Below are 22,354 nucleotides of genomic sequence, written 5' to 3'. Positions count from 1 at the left end.
GAGCAGAAAGGCTGACGTTTCGGGCCTAGACCCTTCATCAGAAAAGGATGAAGGGTCTGATGAAGCGTCTAGGCCCGAAATGTCAGCCTTTCTGTTCGTATGATGCTGCTTGGCCTGCTGTGTTCATCCAGCCTTGCACCTTGTTATGCTCTATTCATTACTGCTTGTATTACAATACATTATTATTTATATTAGCATTCATCACTATCTTGTATCAGCTACATAGTTTCAAGATGGTGGCAGAGCAGGACGTTCCAGCCAGAGATCCTCTGCTCTGCCCGTTCTTCCTTTTCCTCGGGTCTTTTTTTTTCTTAAAACTTAACATTTTAAACTTACTTGGAGCATGGAGGACGTGAATCCTGGGCCAGAAGATGGCATAAGGAGGCAAGTCCTGGGCTGGAGGCTGATGCGGGGAGGCAAGGTCCATGTAGACTGGAGGCGATGTCTCGAGTTTTGAAGCCTGACTTGGCCCGGTGCAGTCTGCAGGCTAGGTGCTGGCACGGACTGGGCTGAAAGGACTATAAATCGAGTACTTTTCTTTTCCTTTTTATTCTTATGCTGGACTTTTAGTTATTATTCTTTCAATTTTTTGTACCAAGTACTTAAATAACTGCACTTGCACATAAGATGGCGTTATAAGCGGCGACACTACAAACATTTCACTGCACTCATTCAAATGCACGTGACAATGCTAATTCAATGCTTTGACTTAAGATGTACTGCTTTAAAACCCCAAACAAACGCACATTCATTCATAAATATGACAGACAAAACAGATTATTTGAGACAAATATTGTGGGTGAGAAAACGTAAACAGGGGAAAGAAAAATTTTGTAGTACAAGAGTTCAGGCCACCAAGGTGAAAGGCATTGTTTCTCACAGTTGTTTTGATATTGTTGACTGATGGTGACACAATATTATCTGCATAGCAAGTATTGATCTTCAATTCATTAGGTGATCAAGTGGACGCTGCTTTTATCTTGTATTAGAACACCTTTTCAGAGTCTTCAAGTTTTGTCCTTTCACTCCTAGGGAGAGACAGTCAGAGTTACTTCTGTACTAACAAGTCAAGTTGATGGTTATCGTTGGCAGTTTTTCCTTAACTCAGAGTCCCATTGCCACTCTGTATCAAAGTATTCACCACTCTCCCCAAGAAGTAACATAATCCGTGCAGCTAAAGTGTACACCACACAAATACGTTTGATTTCAAGTTGCAAAATCTCTCCTGGTAGTTGAACTTGCATTTTCCCGTTTATAGTACAAAAGGAAACATGAAATATGATCCATTAATTGCATCTACCCTTAAAACAAAAGGTGAAGTCATTTTGAAATGCACTTCATCATAAGCTAAGCATGATACATAAACAATAAAATATAAAAGAGAACTGTAGCTATTTGTCCTCCCTCATCCTTTATGCAAGATTTATATGAATTCTTTTTATCATTCTTCTTAAATACTTAAATTGCCCCAGCATAATTAAATTTCTTAGTAATGCATTAGTTTTTGCACCAATGCAAATATTCTGATGTTGTGAGGTTGAATTAATAAAATCCATTGAAATAATCTTATATGTCAAGTTTTGAAATTTCTCTAAAGACCTAAGGAATTATAGCCAATGGATATTAGTGTTTCTTTGCGATCGTGTAGAACATAGAATTCAAACAGTTGAGGACACAATAACAATCCCGATGTTTCTTTGTCCACTATACAATACATTCTCTGATACTGGCTTAGTTTATTAGAAAAGTGCGCCACTGACATCTTTTGTACTGATTCATCATTGTAGAGTATGACTGCACCTAGCCCCCAACGAGGAGCAACATCTACCATTTTAGCAGCATCTACCATTTTAAAAGGTTTAGTAAAATCAGAGGTGGCCAACATCAGTTCAGTTATCTGCATTACCTTCAGCTTATTAAAAGCAGCTTGGCAATCTGCTGACTATACCACATTTTCCGGACTTTGGATAAATATGTTAGAGGAACAGGTATTGTGCTGAAGTATTTCCAATAAAACCCACATATTCTCAGAAATATCACAGCTTCTGTCTTGGTTTTAGGTACAAGGAATTTTATCAGAGGCTTTATCTTTGCCATTGGTGGCAACATTTGCTCTTGCTCTAAGATGTCCTAGATAAGTCACTCTTATTAAGCTAGCTAACTGTAATTACTTAAACAGTCCTTGTTTTGAATGCTCTTCTCAGGTGTTACTACGTTTTAAGATCTCATCCACTACAGTTAGACACTTTTGTTACAGCTTGATTCATGAATCTTTGAAATGTAGCTGGGTAGGTTTTTAAACCCAAATGGCTTGACTTGACATTGGTTTAACTCATTTGGCATAAAAGGCTGCTATCTTTTTATCAGGTGCTGTTCTTAGTACTAGCCAGTACCTGATGAAAAGACCATTCTTAGTAAGAGTTGAGGCACTGTCAACCCATCAATTTTTAAGAATTAATTAGACAGTAACAGCTAAACAGTGATTCTAGGTTCACAGCAAAATTAAAAGAGAAGACTTCTCCAGCTGAATTTGTGCAACATTGGAACCTCCCAGAAAGGCCTTGGGAGTCATCCATGATTAACTAGTTAGGAGGCAGAATAAGGGATAGAATAAAAGGTTGAAGCGAACAGTACCAGAAACAGCCAGGCTAGGATAACGTTGAGTGGTCCCTGACTGGGTGAACAAGATACGAACCTGGCACTAAAATAGACATCTGTTTCTCATTTCTGTATGAAGTGAGATTGGAATTTGGATAATGCCATGCCTACATGACTAAAAATAGTATGAGGATTCTACATTTTACTGTATTTCTCAGTTATTCTAGCTAGATTAGAGAATATTGTACCTGCACTCGCTTGAAAATAAACAATAATAAACATGTGCCCAGAGTCCTGCGATTGATTATTAGAAATTGCTGCAAGGCAGTACAATTTTCTGACTGAGGTGCTAGTGGACCGTGTGACCTGCAATAGAGATTTATACTTCCTAAGTGACCTGCAAGTGGATCAGAGACATGCTATGAGAATTGAGGCATTGGCAGAACTTGGATACCAGGGGTGCATGCTCTGGTACCAGAGTTTGTGTCCTGAGATGATTTTGCATGTTGAGCAACAGGGAGTCTCTTGATAGCCAGCAGTGAGCTGAGATCGCCAGGTAACTGCTCTGCCTCCACTATTGAGAATTCTTAGCATCTGGTTTGTTTGGCATATTTTAAAATGAAAATATGTTGTGAATTAAATGTGCTTGATTAGAGGTACAGTTTGGTATGCTCAACTTGCTGTGACACAAAGCATCTTATCAATTCGTGAGAGATCTTGTCTCTTTTAAATGGTTGCTTTATTTGGCTTTTGTATACAAGAGAACACAAATGCAAATGACTTGTGTATGTAATTTATATCATGTGATTTTATTACATGTTACACTCCTGAATTAAGCTAAGTAAGTTAAAATTAAATTAAGCTGTAAGTAGACATAGGGCAGTATGAATCACTAAGATGCTTAGTTCACATCTGAGTGATTGATATCATTACACCTGAGAAGCTACTACCATAGATCTGGATTTGTAGCAGGACCTCCTAGATGAATTGTTTCATTTTTAAAAATGAAATGACTTGGATTTTATGGACTGCAGTAAAGCAAACACTCCTGTCATTCATATTGGGAACTCCTGCCCATAAAGACCTTGCAACCACTCTTGTGCCAACTTTTTATCACATATCATTTGAATCTAGAGCTAAGTTAGGGAGATCACCAACAGCAACACTATAAAATGGAGTAGCAGCCAATCACATTGAAGTTTTCTTACAGACAATAAACCAAAAAGCAAAAACCACTGAATCTTCACTTTAATTGTTTTTTAGTTTTCCAAGTAACTGGACCAGAAACATTAACTCTGATTTCTCTTCACAGATGCTGCCAGACCTGGCTGAGCTTTTCCAGCAATCTCTATTTTTCTTTCTGATTCACAGCATCCACGTTCTTTCGGTTTTTAACAAAATAAAAAATTGGAATATACTCATGGGATTAAGGTAGAAGCTAAAATATCATGCTTTTTTTGTTTCATTGTTTTTAACAGGTGGATTTTTAAATGACATTAAAAGATAATTCTTTCAGAGCCGATGTGAGTGTTTACAAAGTGTGCTATTTGAAAATGCAGATACATCACCTTCACCAAAACTCAGCCTTTTCAAGGTCTTTTTAGTGAGAAGAGCAAAAGAGTGGAAATTCTCATCTGCTTCATGATTTTTAATGATTGTAATTTTTTATTTCTTTCATGACTTGTAGGCATTGCCAGCATTTGTTTCCTATTTCCAATTGGCCTGAATTGAATGGCCTACTAGGCTATTTCAGAGGGCAGTTAAGGGACAACCACATCGCTGTGGGTCTAGAGACACGTGTAGGTCAGACCAGCAAGGAAGGCCGACGTCCTTCCTTAAAGGACGTAAGTGATCAGCTTATATTTTACAATGACTGATAATAGTCATGGTTACCATTACTGGGAATTCCATATTCTTTTAAATATTTGAATTTAAATTTCCCCAGTTGCCTTTGTTGCATTAACCTGGTCTAATCAATTTCAAGTCCCATGATATTATCACTATACCACGATCTCCCTTCAAGCTCTGAAAATAGTCAGCATGAGATACCATTCAATGTATGAGTTGACTGATTCTTTGCTGTTTAATGCACAAGTAGAAAATACAACATTTCCAGAAAATCCTCTTAGTACATTAACAATCAAATATATTTATGTTTCATTTCATTAACAGGTATGTTTACTAGGAGGGAACAAATACCACTGCATGGAAGTATTCCCAGGAAGGTACTTAGACTCATAAATAAATTACATCTCTGTCATCTCATTAATCTGCAAGTGCATTGGGCAGCGTTGACCTATATACGAGTAGGTTTGGAATTGGTTTAGTGGAATATTTTGCTTACGTTTTTGTTTTTTTTATTAAAAAATCAAAGACTTAAGGATGGATACAAAATTGCAAATTACTTGAAGCAATTAAAGTAAAGATAGCATGGAATTAAGTGGTAATTGATTTTTTTCAGGTAGTACAAATCCTCTGTGTAGTATATTATTTGGAAGATATTAGCTCTTCTTGTAAGATTGAAATTGAGTGATTAGTTTTGCAAATAAGTACCATTTGTTTGCTCTTACAGTTTAAGATTCATTGCAAAACATCCATCTGCTATTTTCAATAATAGAATCCCTACAGTGTTAAAGAAAGCCATTTGGCCCACCAAGTCCACTTAAACCCCTGAAGAGCATCCCACCAAGACCCACCCCTATCCCTGTGATCCTGCATTTCCCATTGCTAATCTACCTAGCCAGCACATCCCTGGACACTAAGTGCAATTTCGTATGGCCAATCCACCCAACCTGCACATATTTGAACTGGAGTACCCGAAGGAAACCCGCACAGACACAGGAAGAATGTGCAAACTCCACACAGTCATCTGAGAGTGGAAATGAACCCAGGTCCCTGTTGCTGTGAGGCAGTGCTAACCACTGTGCAGCCCTAAATACTTCTACTGTATGAGAAAAATACTTAAAGATAAACTTCCCTGCTGATTTGAATTGAGAAAATCATTACAAATCACTGTCAGGTAGTGCCTTAAATAGTTGATTTACTCATTGCTCACATTTAATTACATTAGTTACAGTGCGTCACATATCACTGGAACATATATATTACCGCACTTTAAAGCATGGATCTTCAATGATTTGAAACAGATTACATCTTTACCAATTAATTTGACAAATAGTCTAGCATCTTAGTAACTTAGCAACCAGAAAACTAAATTCACAGATGTGATAAAACAAAACTGATGAGGACAAGGGATCAGATCCTCAGTGTACACATTAATTTTTCATCTTTTCAGTATGAAGGTAAAGAGATTTCAAAAGAAGCACTCGATAGAATTTCATTAAAGTAACTCTTGAAACTATTAAGGAAACATACATTAATTAAAAGTTAAGTGTAAACCTCAGAACTGCCAGACAGGTTTCAAAGTTAGGTAATGGTTTGGAAAATGAAGGGATAAAGATGAACTTTGAAAAAGGCTTTGTCACTATCAGGTGACAGGGAGGGTTTGATCTGGAAGTAAGATCTGTTTCATCAGAACATAATAAATAGGAGCAGGGGTGGGCCATTCTGCTCCTCAAGCCTGCCCTCAATCTATAAGATAGATCTACTCCTGGTGTCAATTCATCTATTGCTCCAGCTCTGCGTAGCCCTCCACTCACTGATAATGCAAAAACCTACCTACCTACTTCCTTCATTGATCTAACTTCCACAACTCTCTGGGATAGGGAATTCCAGACATTAAAGAGCTGCTGGAATGGATGTGGAAGACAGAGGTTACACAAGACATTTGAGATGGGGAAGACACTTCTCTTTCATTATTTCATTGGATGTGAACGTCAGCATTTTTTTCATCAGTACTTAATTGCCTTTGAGAAGATGGTGGTGTGCCACCTTCCTGAAATGCAATAAATTGTGTACATGGAGTTGTTACACTCTGTGACATCAGGAATTGAAGTTCTATGATTTTGACTCAGTGATAGTGAAGGGTTGGCAGTATTGTTCTGAATTAGTTGAAGACTCAGCAGTAATGCTGGGGACTTTAGCTGGAGGTTGACCGAACTCCTACCCCACTTCGGAGGCCAGGAGTCGGAGGCCGGGGCTGCCACCAGGTATCTGAGACTGAGAGAAGGGATGAGAGAGGGAGGAAAAAGAAGAAGCAGAACAGGCGGAGCAGAGGAGCGCTGGCTGGAGTGTTCTACTCCTCCACCATCTTGCTGGAATGTAAAGCCATTGTTTCTGTTCCTGACATTTTTCTTATAATTGACGTACTAATGTTATCTGGACAATTGCATTTGTCACAGGCAGATTGGTGAAGGCAACATTAAGTAGATTTTTCTCTCTTTTACACAGCTGCTGTGTATTGTTTAAGACTCAGTCAAGTCGGTCAGTAATGTTGGTGATGGACTTTGAAGTTCCCCACCAGAGTACAATCTGTGCCCTTACCACCCTCAGAGCTGTTCAAAACAGAGGAATACTGATTTGGAAGCAGGGTGTAGGTAGTAATCAGCAGAAGGTCTCCTTTCCCATGTTTGACCCTGATGCTATGAGACTTTATGAAGTTGTGAGAACTCCCAGGACGACTGCCTACTGACATACACTGTGCTGTCACCTTGGGTGGGTCTATGCTGGACATACTCAGGGATATGTGGTGGTGTCTGGAACATTGTCTGTAAGAAAGTTTCCAAGCTGCCTTTCCCCTTTAGCTTCTGTCCAGGAATTGTAAGTAAATTTTGCAAGTTAAATCAATTACTTCTATTTTACATATTGATTTATCGATTGAAAAAAAAGTAGGGCTACATCATGCTGCATTGGACACCAGTTGTGCAAAATCATGCAAAAATAAGAAAATAACATAGGGATTTGAGTGCACGAGCATGTTAAACTCAAAATCTTAGTATGTAGGTTTCGCAAGAAGAATGGAATATGAATATAAAGAGGTTTTGCTACATTTGTACAGGGCAACAGGTGAGGAAATCAACAAGAAAGAAAAATCTACTTGATTTTGTCTTCACCAATCTACCTGTGACAAATGCAATTGTACAGGGCATTGGTGAGACCATATCTGGAGTACTGCGTACAGCATTAGTCTCCTTAGTTAAGATTGAACTTAATTGCATTAAAAACAGTGCAGATACATTCACTTGGCTGATTCTTGGAATGAAGGAGTTATCTAATCAGTTAAATTCTTGATTGATGTCTTGTAGTTTAGCGGTAGGTAGTAAGCTAGCTTTGAGGCCATATTTGGACCAAGTATGTTCTTGTCAAATGGTGGAGCAGGATTGAGGGGCTGAGGGGCTCTAGGTCCTAATTCGTATTTTCTTATATTTACCAGCAGCTATTCATAGCAAAGACACTATCTATATTGTATTTCAACAGTAGATACACCTGACGATTTATGAAATTAGACACACTCCAACAAAACAAATTACTTCAGGTGGCTGGAATCTGTAGTGCTTGTTATTTTGGTGCATTTTGCTTTTAAAAATCCAACCATTTTAGAGCACAGCAATCTTGAAGTATGAAAATGGACCCCTTCACATACATCAAAAAGGAAATTTATTAAGTAAGAATTTTGTCCTAATTCTTTCACAAGGTCTAGTACGAATGTAATATTATCTTGGGAACCGAGAAAAAGAAACCGAGATCCAGAACCTTGGTTTCTTTATGTATGGCTTGTCACATCGTCCCTCAATTTCTGGACAGGAAACTGCAAAGCAGTTAGGTTTTCAGAATGTTCCCCTAAGATGTCATGGCTTTGACAAGTTCAGAAGTCCAATAAAGATAATTTTTACATTTGCATATTTATTGTATTGGGTGAATGGTAAAAACAAAATTGGCAAGAAAGGGCAATGGCCTTAAAGTAAGAGCTCTGGCCTGGTAATCAACCTAAATTACACAATAATTAAAGCAGCAGCTTCCCAAACTGTGCTGTGATCCAACTGATGAGCTTTCAGGGTTGCAAACACCAAAGCAGCAATGGATGCCATGGAGCTTGTACTGAGTAAACTCTGTGACTCTCTAAATCCTCACCATTGTTTAATGGTGGACATGGCCTGAAGGACAGATCTGAAAGGCCTCATTACTGCTGTCAAAAAGCCTCTAAAAATATAGATGTTTGTTGTTTTTTTAAAAAAAACTTTCAGTTTGAACGTTTCCCACCCAGCTCTGCCTCTCCTGATCAACCCTACCCACAACAAAATCAACACTGCACTTCCTCACTCCACCAAAGAACTAGAATTTAGCCTGAACTTTTGTTGTATTATTGCACAGTTCTTGGAAAGGAACTATATCTTTGAGAGCTAATCATGACATGTGACAGTCTTGTATAAGAGGTACCTAGTCGTCTGTTCCAACCATCTTTTCCTTACATTCATTTCATCTGTTCTGTCTCTCCACCCACTCGTCCAAATCCTGCTAAGAACACAAAAAAATTCTCTAATCTTGATTTCATTGATTTTGGTCATAGCCAAACAGAGCAGATTCGGCGAGCTATGTCTGACAATATCTAGGTGCAACAACTTAAGATGCTGATCATCAGCGATTTTGCCTGAACACATTCAACTAGTCCCTGAGCAAGCATGTTCTTTTTGATCATTCAGTGACAATATGGCTCTTTTGGAATGTAACTTTCAGAGGCAGGCAGGTGATTATTCCTCAAGATCTACATCGAGACATGTTTGACCATTTACACATGGGTCAGATGATGCAGTAAAAAGCAGGGGGTTGGCACGTGAATATATCTATTGGCCGGCATTAATAAAGACATCAATCAATTAATTAAGATGTGTGAAACACATCAATGCCATTAAACTGAACAATTGCAAGGAGGGCCCTCTTGTGGTGCAGTGGTAGTGTTCCCTGGCCTGGACTAGGGAGGCCTGGGTTCAAGTCCCACCTGCTCCAGAGGTGTGTAATAACATTGTTGAACAGGTTGATTGATTAAGAAAAATGGGTTAATTAAGGGCCCTCATGTGATACAGTGATAGTTCCCTACCCATGGACCAGGAGACTCAGGTTCAAGTCTCACCTGCTCCAGAGGTGTGTAATAACATCTCTGAACAGGTTGATTGGGGAAAAAAAATAGATCAGTAATTGAGAGGAGGGTCATCTTGTGGTTCAGTGGTAGTGTCCCTACTCCTGGAGGGAGAGGCCTGCATTCAAGTCCTACCTGCTCCAGTGGTGTGTAACAGCTAGTTTTATTAGACTGATAAAGAAATAAAATCAATTCTCATTTAATGCATTAGGCCAGGAATATGCATTCCATTTTGCATGTAAAAGGCACAAAGGAAGTTAATGCAGGGTTTGTAAGAATACTTCCAATTTTAAGACTTTTACATTAATCGGCATGTGGAATGTGCTGCCGGCAGTGGTAGTGGAGTCAGATACTTTAGAGACTTTTAAACAACTCTTGGATAGGTACATGGAGGATAGTAAAATGTAGGGTATGCAGGGTAGATTGATCTTAGTAGGATAATAGGTCAGCACAACATTGTGGGCCGAAGGGCCTGTACTGTTCTATGGTCTATGTTCTAAATCAATATAAATGATTAAAATGAACATTTTTACAGTTCAAAAATTGACCTGTAGCCTATTAATGTGATGTGTTAACTATAGCCTGCAATAGTTTGGGTTTTACACCTTTTTTGACTTAGAGGTTTGACTGCAAAGGCACTGTAGTGACCTGCTATGCTTTTTGACTTTAGAAGTTCTGCCTTTTATGTGCATAGTTTTTTTTATTGTTTGATATAAACTGTGAGACGGGTGAACATTGTGCATTCAATTGCATTGTTCTTTTTGTGACTCACTGGCACCAGGTCTGTGTTATCAGTGAAGAACATGAATTTGTTTGACCCTCTTACTGAATGAGTAATTGTTATTGGCAGGAGATCCATTTGTTTTCAGAGGCACTGGTATAAGATATGATGTACCCAGTTCACCACTGAGACATTATTTATTCATATTTCTGCAGGTCTCCACACACAGAGTGAGCAGAAGAGGATTAGTCTGGTGTACTGGGATCTGACTTGGGTAATTAATGTGGCAGCATGCAAGAAGAATATATTTTGCATTGGGAGGTTTTTCACTGAAAGTGTCACATCTCACTGGATATAAATTGTAAGTATATTATTTCAGCTTGCACCCTGTAATCTGTAGGAAGTCAGATATTGTGAGCAAAATCTCAACTCGCTGTGTATGAAGAGAATGTGAACTTCTTTCGGGGGAGGGGGGTCACAGATCACCGCCCATAGGGCACTTTCTCCATTTCTCACTGTTCTATTAAAAAAAGTCCCACTCTGTTTGTGATAACAACATCCTAAATACTGCATGATTTCAAATTTTGAAAATCACAAGCTAAGCAGGATTCAGGTATTTTACATTTTTGAAAGAAATTATTTTACTTTTAAGGAATTCGTGTGGTTGAGTGGTCACCTCCCTGCCTCTAAGCCAGAGCCATGTTTAAGTCCCACTCCAGGACATGGCATCCAAGGAAGATGCATTCAGAAATCGAATATCAACTTCTAGATCCAGTATGCCAATGTCAGGCTTTAAGAGTCGGAGAGATTCCTTGACAGCCATGTAGTAGGAAGAAAAATAGAACTTCTACCATCGTTATTCATGATTCTAGACTGCAATGTGTATTTAAAAGTGCATATTGCCATAGCAACAGGGATTCCTTGGCGTGTTTGTTGACCTAGTTGGTTGGTTGACCAGTGTGGTTTGGATATTTACCAATGACATGAGTTTCAATTCCTACTTGGCTGGGGTAGATTTAGAACCTGTCTGTTTCCCCAGTCCATGGCAGAAATCATAGCACTGTCGGCTGGACATGCTGCTAGGAAGAGAATTGAAGAGTTTAGCACTAAATGAAAAGGGGAATTGGGGAAAAGATGTCCTTCGTATCATCATATGACACTGTTATCTTGCAGTGAATAAACTTATCAACGTAAATAATTAAAACAATTCTTTCACAGGAAACATCACTGCCTACTCCTTCAAATAATAATGTGATAATTTGGTTAGTATGTGATGTTTAAAAAAATACTTTCTTCACTTGTATCAATTCATGCCACCTCTCGAACTGATAATATCATAATGTTTGTTGACTATATTAAAAAGAAACATTTTATCAAGAAGCATTATCAAGAACTTTCCAAGAGATGTTTCTACAATTTCTGGTATCTGCTGAAATCATCCTTCTGGCTTTTGAATAAACAGGAATTTAATTTATTTTCTGAAAGATGGAGAGTGAAGCCTATAATTAAATACCTTGCACGAAAGCTTAAAATAGAGAAAAGTTAAAACAAAAGATAATGATTTAGTTGGTGTCAATTTTCAGCTTTAAATCTGACAGTTGGAAGAAAATGATAGACCTGAAGAATTCCACAGTTCTGGGAAGCTTTTAAAGAATGAGTAGGAAGAGGAAACTGTGACTTTTGATCTTGAGTGGTACATGAGGAGCAGGAGGAAAATATTTGTTTATACACTTTGGAGCTTCGAAGGAGCATAAGTATATCATATCTATAGTATACATTTAAAAAGAGAAGTTGAAAATTAAAGAACAATGCCATTTGATAGAGGACTATGATTCAAACAATTGACACTAATAGGTGGTACTTATTGGTTCAATACATTCATTTAACTGAAAGGTTACACCGTGATGCAAAACACCTTGCTTGTCAATGAGTCTTTTGAAGAAGAATTCAGTTAGTACTGCTCCCTTGCTTGTTTCCAGTATTCCTGTATTTTTTTTCTCTTTCATGAATCCTCTCCTGAAGGTTCCTACTGAATTAATACCTACCTCTCCATTGGGCAGTACATTGCCAATTTTATACAGTCATTGTGTAAAAGAGCTATTCTCATGTCACTCATGCTTTTTTCTTTGCATCTCACCTTAAATCACTGCTGTTGCTGTCTTGTTAACAATCCTTTGGCTTTGGAAACAATTTCTCTTCATTTGTTTCTTTTAAACCCTTCATGATTTTAATCTTCTCTTTTGTCCTTTATGCTCTAATTGCAGTTTCTCCAGACCAACCATGTAACTGTATTCCTTCATCCCCTGAACTGTTCTTGCAAATCTATTCTGCACCTCTTCCAAAGTTGCACATTGTTCCTTAAGTGTAAAGCCCTAGTTTGGTATCAAAGGCTGAGCTGTTACTAGCAAAAGTGAAGTGCCATGGCCAGGACTGAAAGCAGCTGTGAAGCTTGAGCAGGTTTATGGTAGGATCCCAGGAATGATTTTGCCAGCATTGGCAGGGTAAGAAGCTGCTGCCAGTGTTGTCCAATCAGTGGACTGATAGGTTGATGGACCTTGGCATCTCCAGTGATGTATGTTGAGGTACTCTTGAAAGGCAGGTAAGGATTTCTTTTAATATTCTGGGGCAAAGTAAGGGAAAGTGATTGGAGTGTGAAACCTCCAGCAGCAGCATGTGAGCAAAAAGGACAGCCATTGCCATCAGTGGTTTGGGGGATGTGGGGGAATGGGCCTTAACGTACTTGGAACTGAAGGGCAACCCCCAGCTGGCAACTTGTTGGGAGACTGCTATGGTTTATCTGGAGGTGGCTCTATTTGACAGGGCCCACCCCGCACCAGGCAAAATGTCAGCAGTGTAGTAACAAGGGTGTGAATTGACTACTTAAATGAATTAATTGGCTAAATGCCTCCAGGGGGTGGGTGGCAGTGCAGTCATTGCTTCTGCTTTTGGGAATATCCTGTGGCAATTGAAAGATCTCCAATCCCCCTCACCTATGGGACCGACAGGTCTGCGTCTGTTCTGTATGATTCTATATCTTCCACCACCATCTTACACACCCACCCGGGCAGTCTCCAGAAGGCTGATTGATTAGATTTCAGCTCAGTTCTGCAGCTGGGATTGAAGGAATGAGTTATAATTGGTTCAGGAAAGCATAATGGTTTTTATCTATTGTATGGACTTGATTTTAACATTTTTGATTTTGATCAGTTTTGAATTGATATCTTGCCCCGTGTTTCATTTTGTAAAGCCCAGGATTCCATAAATTATTTTCTAATTCACCTGTTCGGAGATGTTATTACATACTTCTGGAGCAGTTGAGACTTGAACTTTGGCCTGCTGACTTAGAGGCATGGACACTACCACTGCATCACAAAAGCCCTTTTGTTTTATTGAGTACTTTATTAATCTGTCTTGTCACCTTCAAAGACTTGTGCATAACCAGATCACTCGATGCATGTTTTCTTTAAAATTATACCATTCAGCTTCTATTGTCTTTCCTCATTCTTTGTACGAATTTAAATACATTCACAGGCTGTGTCACTGGTTAGGCCAGCATTTTTTGCCCATCCCTAATTGCTCAGAGGGCAGTTATGATTCAACCACATTGCTGTGGGGGTCTGGAGTAACATGTAGGCTAGCATTAGTCAAGGAGATGGGAGTTACTCCCCAAAAATTGGCAATGGTTTCATGGTCATTTATTTGGTTTTTTTTTAATTCCAGATTTTTGTTGGATTCAAATTCTACCATTTTCCATGTCAGGATTCAAACCCAGGTCCCCAGCACATTACCTGGGTTTCTGTACTAATAGTCTAGTAATAATACTACTTGGTCATTGCCTTCCCCTGTATTGAATGTCATCTGGCATTTGTGCATTATTCCTCCAGCCTAAGGTCCTCATGAATTCCATCAGTCTTACCATTCATATTATTTGTAACATCTGCAGATTTCAAAATTATATTCAGAACATTAATATCCAAGTCATCGATATGTATCAAAAACAGCAGAAGTCCTAGCACTGAAACCTAAGGTGGGTATTGAAATAAAATGATTCAAGATGTTTTCATGCCAATGTTAATAGTGAGTAGCATAGTTCCATATTTTAGATTCAGTGTTAATTTGGTTTCATGAAGTAGAACTTTGCTTTATATACAGTTACTGTTTAAAATGCTATATAAGCATCATTCTGGTTTATAATCTCCTGGTATTAGACACAAACTTGAAATTTCGCAGGAAAAGTTATAATTATGACAGTTCAGCAAACATTGAGTTGGGGCTAAAGATCACTTTGGTGGCATCTGAGCATAACAGCTGCAATTGTGACTTGAAATTTGTAGCTAAAATCAATACTCTATAACAAGTTTTTAAAATGCTGCAGGTCTTTTTAAGATAACTCTGGAGTCTGATTTCTTCATTGTTTTATATCTAGGTTTTAGGTCTGCTCCAATATATGTGTAATCTGTTCATCATTTCATCCAGACCAGGTAACCTCTGTATACCAACAATTCTCAGTACATCAGCTGATGCTGGGCTGTCTTCCCATGGACTGAGGAAACAAAACCAAGGGATTGTATGGGATGAAAGTGGGTGGGACAGCTGTTAGTACTGGGTTAAGTGGGGGAAAGCTGGTGAGTGAAATTACTCTGTAGAGGCTGGTATCCCATCACCAAGTCATCCTTTATTTACACGTAGAAAATCCTTGACAGTGGTTCAGTTTCCTCAGAGCCAGCTCTTAGAGTGAACAGGATGTTTGACCCTTCTCTTTTTTTCTCTGTCAGCCAGGGCTCCCTGATTGTGGCTGTTAATGTGGTCCAATCTGACAACTCATATTCTGAGGTCTACCTGGCTGACCTCATTACACGTGCTACAGTGAGGTGCCCAGAGTCAATACGTATGCAGTGCCGAGGTCATGCAGTGTTATTAGTGTGCTAGGTTTGGGGCTGGCGATGTAGGGGTTGGAGCAGATGAGAGAAGTTGATGCTTGCAGTACTGACAGTGGTAGAGCACGTGCCTTGGTGGGATATGGGTGCAGTGACAGAGATACTTGATGTGTGAGGCAGAAAAGAACAGTTGGTGATATTCCTCTGACTGTGGACAACTCACTGCTCAGGGTGACAGCCTTGAACCAGGCTGGAAGTATCTAGTACTGTGGCTTTTTCTAGCATCCTGTGGGAAAATGATGTCCTCTCTCTGTATCACCATATCCACTAATTTCCCTTTCTCTTCCATGGCTAGATTGAATGCCTGCAATAGTGTAGGGCAGCTGTGAACTGCCTGTGCTTGACTGTGCAATATGGCATCTGTGCCAGGGCTGCCAATACATCCTGGGATATCTGGGCAGCAATGAATACTGCTGGCTACAATAAGTGGGAGAATTAGGCTGGCAGTGGATGAAAGGGTTGCCTTGGAGATGTGCTAAGAAGTTAATAAGGTGACTTTGTGATGATTGTGAGAGAAATGTGGTAGACTTTGTGGAGAGAAACCTTCCATGAGACTTGATAAACTTACACTTTTGTCAAATTATGGTATAATTCAGTTCAAAGAATATGTAGGAAGGGGTAAGCATGGACATGTAATCTGTATTGGAGGAATGAGATATGTTGGAACTGCATTAAATATTGAATGGATTAAAGCTTTACAGAAACTCAAACGTTACTGACGTGAAAAAAATCACTGGACAAAATTCTTTCAATTCGTCAAAATGTATTTTCTTCATATCACAGTCTTTTAAGAGCCACCATCTCTTATACTCAACCCTTCAACCAGCTTTACTATCTCCTTTGGCGTCAGATTAAACTTTTACATCTGCATCTTTACCAAAGCATCTGGTGCCAAGATATCAATTACTACACCCTGTTCTTTGTTCATCTCAAATGAAGACACATACCTTCTTACATTTCCACTGTTTTTGGGAGAAAACTCAACACATTAAGTTGCGTTACGGGACATCATATATGTTTTTGGAAATACGTGATCAAACTAATGACAGTTGTCTATCATAATGAACCTCAGAAATGAGCTGAAGGATTCAGTCCTGAAATCAATGAACTGTGTAATTCATTTAATTGTATAGTGTTAATAATCTAATTTCATAGAGTGGAACAGCCATGTATACAGGGGAAAGCTCTTCAGTAACTGAACCAATAAGAGATTTTGATTTTGTTTTCAATAAAAACTGAGTTCATTACCAGTCTTCATAATGTGTGAGAAAGTTGTGATGTTTGGATTTAGTAAGTGTCAAAACAATGATAATAAGCAGTTGGGAATCCCACAAAGCATGTTTGTTTAAAAAAACTTGTTAAAACTGTAGAATTTTATTGTTCGGAATGTTTTTTGCATGACAAACCAAACTACTAAGTGCAAATTGCTTTAAATTGGGTGAAGCTAAAATGCAGTGTGCATGCATGAATGTCTAAATGTTGAAACTAGTGTTAGTGAAAATGAAAACTGTTCAGGCGAATCTGCAGATTTACACAAACCTTTGTTTGTTCAATTTAATCATGTTAAATATTGTACTTTTTAAAAAGATTGGCAGAATATTGTACATATAATTAATTACATTGAATCATCAGATAGGCACGAAATCTAAGAAAGGACAAGGTGGGGAGGGGAGAATTTATCATGGAGAACAGGGAAATGGCAGAGAGACTAAACTTGCATCAGTCTTCAAGGAAGAAGATGCAGAAAATCTCCCAGAAATTCTAGGGGCCAAGAAACAGATTTAACTGACGAGCTAAATGAAATTAGTAGTAGTAAAGAGATAGTATTTGAAAAATTAGCTGGATTGATGATTAATTCCCTGACCAGCAGAGCTTCATCCTAGAGTGAAGGAAGTAGCTGTAGAGTTGGTGGATGCATTGGAGATTATTGTTTCTATACAATCTGGAAATATTAATGCGAACAATAAGGTAGCAAATGTAACTTCACTATTAAAAATTGATGAAAAGGAAGAGCAGAAAACTACAGCTGTTAACTTCATGTCTATAAGAGGGAAAGTGTTGGAATCTATTATTAAAGATGTGATAACTGAACATTTAGAACATCATAATAAAATTGGACAGAGCCAACCAGCATTTCATAGAATCCTGACAACATGGAAACAGACTATTCAGTCCAACAAGTCCACACCAACTCTCCAAAGAGTATCCCACCCAGACTCACCCTCCCTGCTCAATGTTTCCCATGGCTAATCCACCTAACCTACACATCCCTGGACACAATAGGCAATTTAGCATGATCAATCCACCTAATCTGCACATCTTTGTATTGTGGAAGAAAACCAGAGGAAATTCACAGGGAGAATGTGCGAACTCCACACAGGCTGAGGCTGGAATTGAACCTGGGTCCCTGGTGCTAAAAGGCAGCAGTGCTAACCAGTGAGTCACTGTGTCACCCATCATGCAGGGGAAATCACATGTGACAAACTTGCTGAAATTTATTGAGGATTTTACTTGTGGCAAAGGAAAATCAGTGGACGTTGTGCATTTTGATTTTCAGAAGGCTTTTGATAAACTCTCACACAGACGGTCAGTAAATTAAAGCATATGGATTAATATATTGATATGGAAATTGCTTTTGACCCTTGAACCTCAAGGATGTTCACTTGTTATGCATTGCAAGTGGACAATGAAGTATAAAATTCCTAACGACAACTCTTTTTAACATCAATATGTGATCAAACAATTGCCATATTACCTAGCTACACCAGTACAGTGAATCTCATGGCTCATCAACCAAATAATAACTAAAATTGGTTAGGCAGAACTTAGATTGTCTTGACAGAGGAAAGAGAAAGTCATGACAAGAAAACAAAAAGGCGAAATGAATATACCAGTACGGTTTGAGAAATGATTCACAAGCATAAGGCATAAAATAGGAATAAATGTATAGTTTTCAGGATGGCAGGTTGTTACTAGTGGAGTACTGTAAGGATTACTGCTAAGTCCGCAAATGTTCACAATCTATATTAATGATTTGTGTGTGGGATACAACTATAATATTTCCAACATTGCTGATGCCACAGAGTGGTAGATGCAGAAATCCTCATAACATTTAAGAAGTGCTTAGATGTATACTTTCGATGCCAAGACTTACAAAGCTATGGACCAAGTGCTGGACAATGGAATTAGAAGAGTTGAGTGGTTGTTTTTGACTGGTATGGGTGCAATGGGCTGAACGACCTATTTCTGTGCTGTAGATCTCTCTATGCCTGGATGACTTTATGAAAAATGCCAGGCCCACAGAAAATGAAGACCATTAAGGAGTTTTCCACACTGAGGTAGGTCACACAATCTCAACCTCTGCACAATCTGCAATCCAGTTATCTTTCTCGCTTCACCAGGAAAATAGTTTCCCCAAGTTTGCTCACCACTGTTCCCATGGTGTCCATTATCCTGATTTCATTTTGAAACATCTCCATCTTGCACTCTTTGTGGATTTCACTCCCTACGTTTTATCCACACAGACATAAACAAGGCATGATGCCTATTTATTTACAAAATCCCCATTATTCATTGATAGGGAAACAATTTAAATATGCCCATGGGAACAAAAAATGTGAGGTTTTGCTGTACCTCTTCCATGTAGTATGGTATGGTACTCCACCTTTATAGGGAGATTGGCCATTGATCCAATTACCACTTTGCTGCAGCTGACTTTGACAGTTGTCCTCTGAGTAACTGAGTCTGTGAGGACCCTGTTGTGGAAGAAATTCCCTGCACAATGAGACTTTTGTCACCATGGTATTTAATGGGATTGTGCAGGGACCTACCAATTTTGTTGAAGTGGCCTCTGCATCAACTCCTTCAACTCTGAATCGATTGCTGGTCTCAGGGCTCCTCAAAGAGCCAGCGCTGTTGTATGTGGCCAAGGGTTTTCTGGGTTCCCACAATATATACAGGATGAGGGGGAGTGAGGTGTCAGTGGTAACCGTGTGGAGCTGGAGGAACATAGCAGGCCAGGCAGCATCAGAGGAGCAGGAAAGCTGATGTTTTGGCTTGGGACCCTTCTTCAGAAAGCCCCATTTCTGAAGAAGGGTCCCGACCCGAAACGTCAACTTTCCTGCTCCTCAGCTGCCTGGCCTGCTGTGCTCCTCCAGCTCCACACTGTGTTATCTCTGACTCCAGCATCGGCAGTTCTTACTATCTCTGAGTGAGGTGTCAGTGGTGTGTGTTTAAGCACAAACTGACATTGTGATGAACATTCTAAACTGTGTTCAGCATTCTAAACCATTTACAGGGGGAGAAAGTCAGGCTCTGGGTACTAAGCATCAGAAAGTCTGATTTAAAGAAAACTTCTTCATAAGTGCACATCTTCTCAATAGGAAATTGTGAGGCAATATTGATATATGTTGGCTTCCCTCATGTTTACATTCTAGATTAGTCAAATCCATTACTTAAATGGACTGCATATAAAACAGTTAGCAACTTTGTATTAAACTGAAGCCTTATTGCTTTTGCATTTTGAAAACTGTTTTGCCTTATTAATGTTCCTCGGCTGCAATTTAAGAATCCATTTTAAAAGCAATGTCTTTGATTTACTGAGTTTATGTTTGTATGTCAGGACGTTAGATTCTAATCTTGTTCCCTTGGGACAACCTTTTGTACAGCAGCCTTGTATAAGATAAGCAGGCCTATTGAATGAAGGCATGTATTATTATGAACAAGGACTCCAGCATAGCAGAAAAGTCATATTCTTGGATTATGAATGTAAAATAAAATGCATATTACTGGTGAAATGGCAACAGATCAGTATGTAGGCACAGCATGAATATGTTAATAGACTATTTCAAAGTAGTTTGATAAATGAACTTGAAGATTTTGCATGGCTTATTCTTTATTAAAGTACAATAATGATATCAGCTTGTCAGCAACATTAATTCAACTCAGAAAATATTTCTGTTTCCGTTTTTATTTCAGGTTTCCAGCATCCGCAGTATTCTATTTTTGATTGTGATTTCACTTACCTTCATTTCATTATGAATGGTCACTAGAGTGAATATCCCTGCAACTTTTTACAGTGAAATTTACATTTTCCTTAATAAAATACTATATTGAAAATACTTCAGTTTAGTTCATATTTGTTTCTGACAGTTTTCCAATTGTGCATGTGTTTGCTGAGGATATTTCTGTTTAAAATTTGGCCCATGTCAGATGACAGTGTACATTTGCAGTGTATTGTTGATGGGACTGAAGAAAACCAAATTAACATGATAATGAAATGTTGTAATTGAAAGCACAGTTAGTTTTGAAGGAAATTGGAAGTTGTATGTGTCTTCCACCATACAAGTTTGTTCAGTCAGTTCGATAGTTGATAACTAGTTGAGGACTGCAGAAAGAAAACATCAAATCAACATAATGTGTCAGATGGATACCAATGCAACATCAATTTCATGTCCTTCTCAAACCTGTACAAAGTGGCCTAACATGGCAATCCAAAAAAATGAAGCTTTTGAAAGTAAGCTTGAGGCTATATGATATCACCATATCCATGCCAAGAGAACAGATGCTTCTATGAGTCCAGTGCCATAAAATGAATGAAAATCTAGGATTCCGCGTCATAGCTGGCAAGCAGAAACCACTTACTTCAGCTGGAGCAAGTCTACAGCTTGGACTGGTAACTCTCAAAATGTCAAAAGATAATTGTGACATATTGCAGCCTGTTAAACCACTGAGCATGGAACAGATCCATGGAGGAGTGTAACAATGCATTTACAGGGTTAGGATATCTTCCAGGCAAATATTATCCTTACCTGAAGTCAAGTGCAAAGGCCATGTACTGACATTGAAAGGTCTTATCCTGGATCTCAGAACGGTGAGAACTATAGCAAGGATGCAACAACCAAGAAATGTAAAAGAAATGCAATGATTTGTTGGATTTGTCAAGTATTTGGTAAAATCTTGCCTAATTTTTTATTAGAGTGTCAACCATTACTCTAACTCTTGGTGGAGGATGTGCGGTGTTGTTGGAACATGGAACAAGAAGCATCATCCATTAAAATCAAGCAACCAGTGATGGAAGTCCCAGCGCTGAGATATGACATAAATGCCAGTGAGACAGGACTCAAAGCAACGCTAACGTAGGAAGGTCAACTGCATTTGTATCTGGGCTGTTATCACAAATGGAACAACATTATGCTCAGTTTGAGGAAGAGTGTCTGACCATTGTCTGAACTTGTGAATATTTTTCACCAATACCTATTTAGAAGAGACAAAGGGCAGAAATTTACCAGGCCCTCAATGATGTGGGCTACGGTGAGAAATCTGGAAGAATTATGTGAGAAGTCCAGCAAGGCCTTTCTTGATGTTGGAAGCAAATAGTTGCATTCTCCAACAGACATCTGAGTCCCAAAACAAGATTCCTACTCAGTAGCAGTGAGATGCCTATTAAGGGAGCTTATAGCTTATTGTTAGCCTAAATAACTGCACAATTTATCTCATTAAAATGCAATCTCCTATCCTATCACCTGACACAATGAAACAAGATGCTCAGAATTCTAACACGGAAATTTGAGGAGGTACCTAGCCACTTTATGGAAAGAGAGGTGTTTACATTGAAATACAATATGTGCACAAGTCCTTCCTGGTCTGCTGTAATCATGTGACATCTATCGTGCAGCTCATACTGCAGGCTGTCATATTACAGATACTTCAATAAGGAATTCATTCTTACCAGACTGCTGCCTCAATCCTGTGTCAAATGCATTCAATGACAAGTTTACCACCCAAGGAGTTGTATAAGTTACCAGCCCCTTGTTAAACAATGAAAGGCCTTAGGCAGTGATCGTTCCCATAGGAGCTGCCTCAAAAGATTTGATTGATCCCTTAGCAGATGATCCTGGATGTTGAAATGTGCCAGTCTGCAAAACTAGGTGAAGGACAGTCTTTGCACTGGTTGACCAACAAGTTTTGGGTAGGCCAAAGAGCATCTTTCAATGAGTTGATGGTCCTTCAGGCACAATCAATGTTTATCTTGTTGTGCGTCCCTGACAACAGTCCATCAAATAC

General features: G+C 38.9%; 1 long non-coding RNA gene across 3 annotated transcripts; it reads left to right on the top strand.

Moving 5' to 3' along the window:
• Positions 1–9,600: 9,600 nt before the first annotated feature.
• On the top strand, positions 9,601–20,369 carry LOC125485065. 3 transcript variants are annotated; one of them, XR_007263832.1, is made up of 5 exons: positions 9,601–9,636; positions 10,568–10,713; positions 14,296–14,379; positions 18,547–18,627; positions 20,267–20,369. It is a non-coding gene; the product is annotated as an uncharacterized LOC125485065 (long non-coding RNA). The 3 variants fall into 3 exon arrangements; XR_007263830.1 differs by lacking the exon at positions 9,601–9,636 and adding an exon at positions 9,643–9,777; XR_007263831.1 differs by lacking the exons at positions 9,601–9,636; positions 14,296–14,379 and adding an exon at positions 9,643–9,777.
• The last annotated feature ends 1,985 nt before the right edge of the window (positions 20,370–22,354 follow it).

Source organism: Rhincodon typus, chromosome 15 (genome assembly GCF_021869965.1).
Source record: "Rhincodon typus isolate 14 chromosome 15, sRhiTyp1.1, whole genome shotgun sequence".
Lineage (NCBI taxonomy): Eukaryota > Metazoa > Chordata > Chondrichthyes > Orectolobiformes > Rhincodontidae > Rhincodon > Rhincodon typus.
The sequence above is the reverse complement of the archived record's forward strand: the minus strand, read 5'-3'. Positions and strand labels throughout refer to the sequence as shown.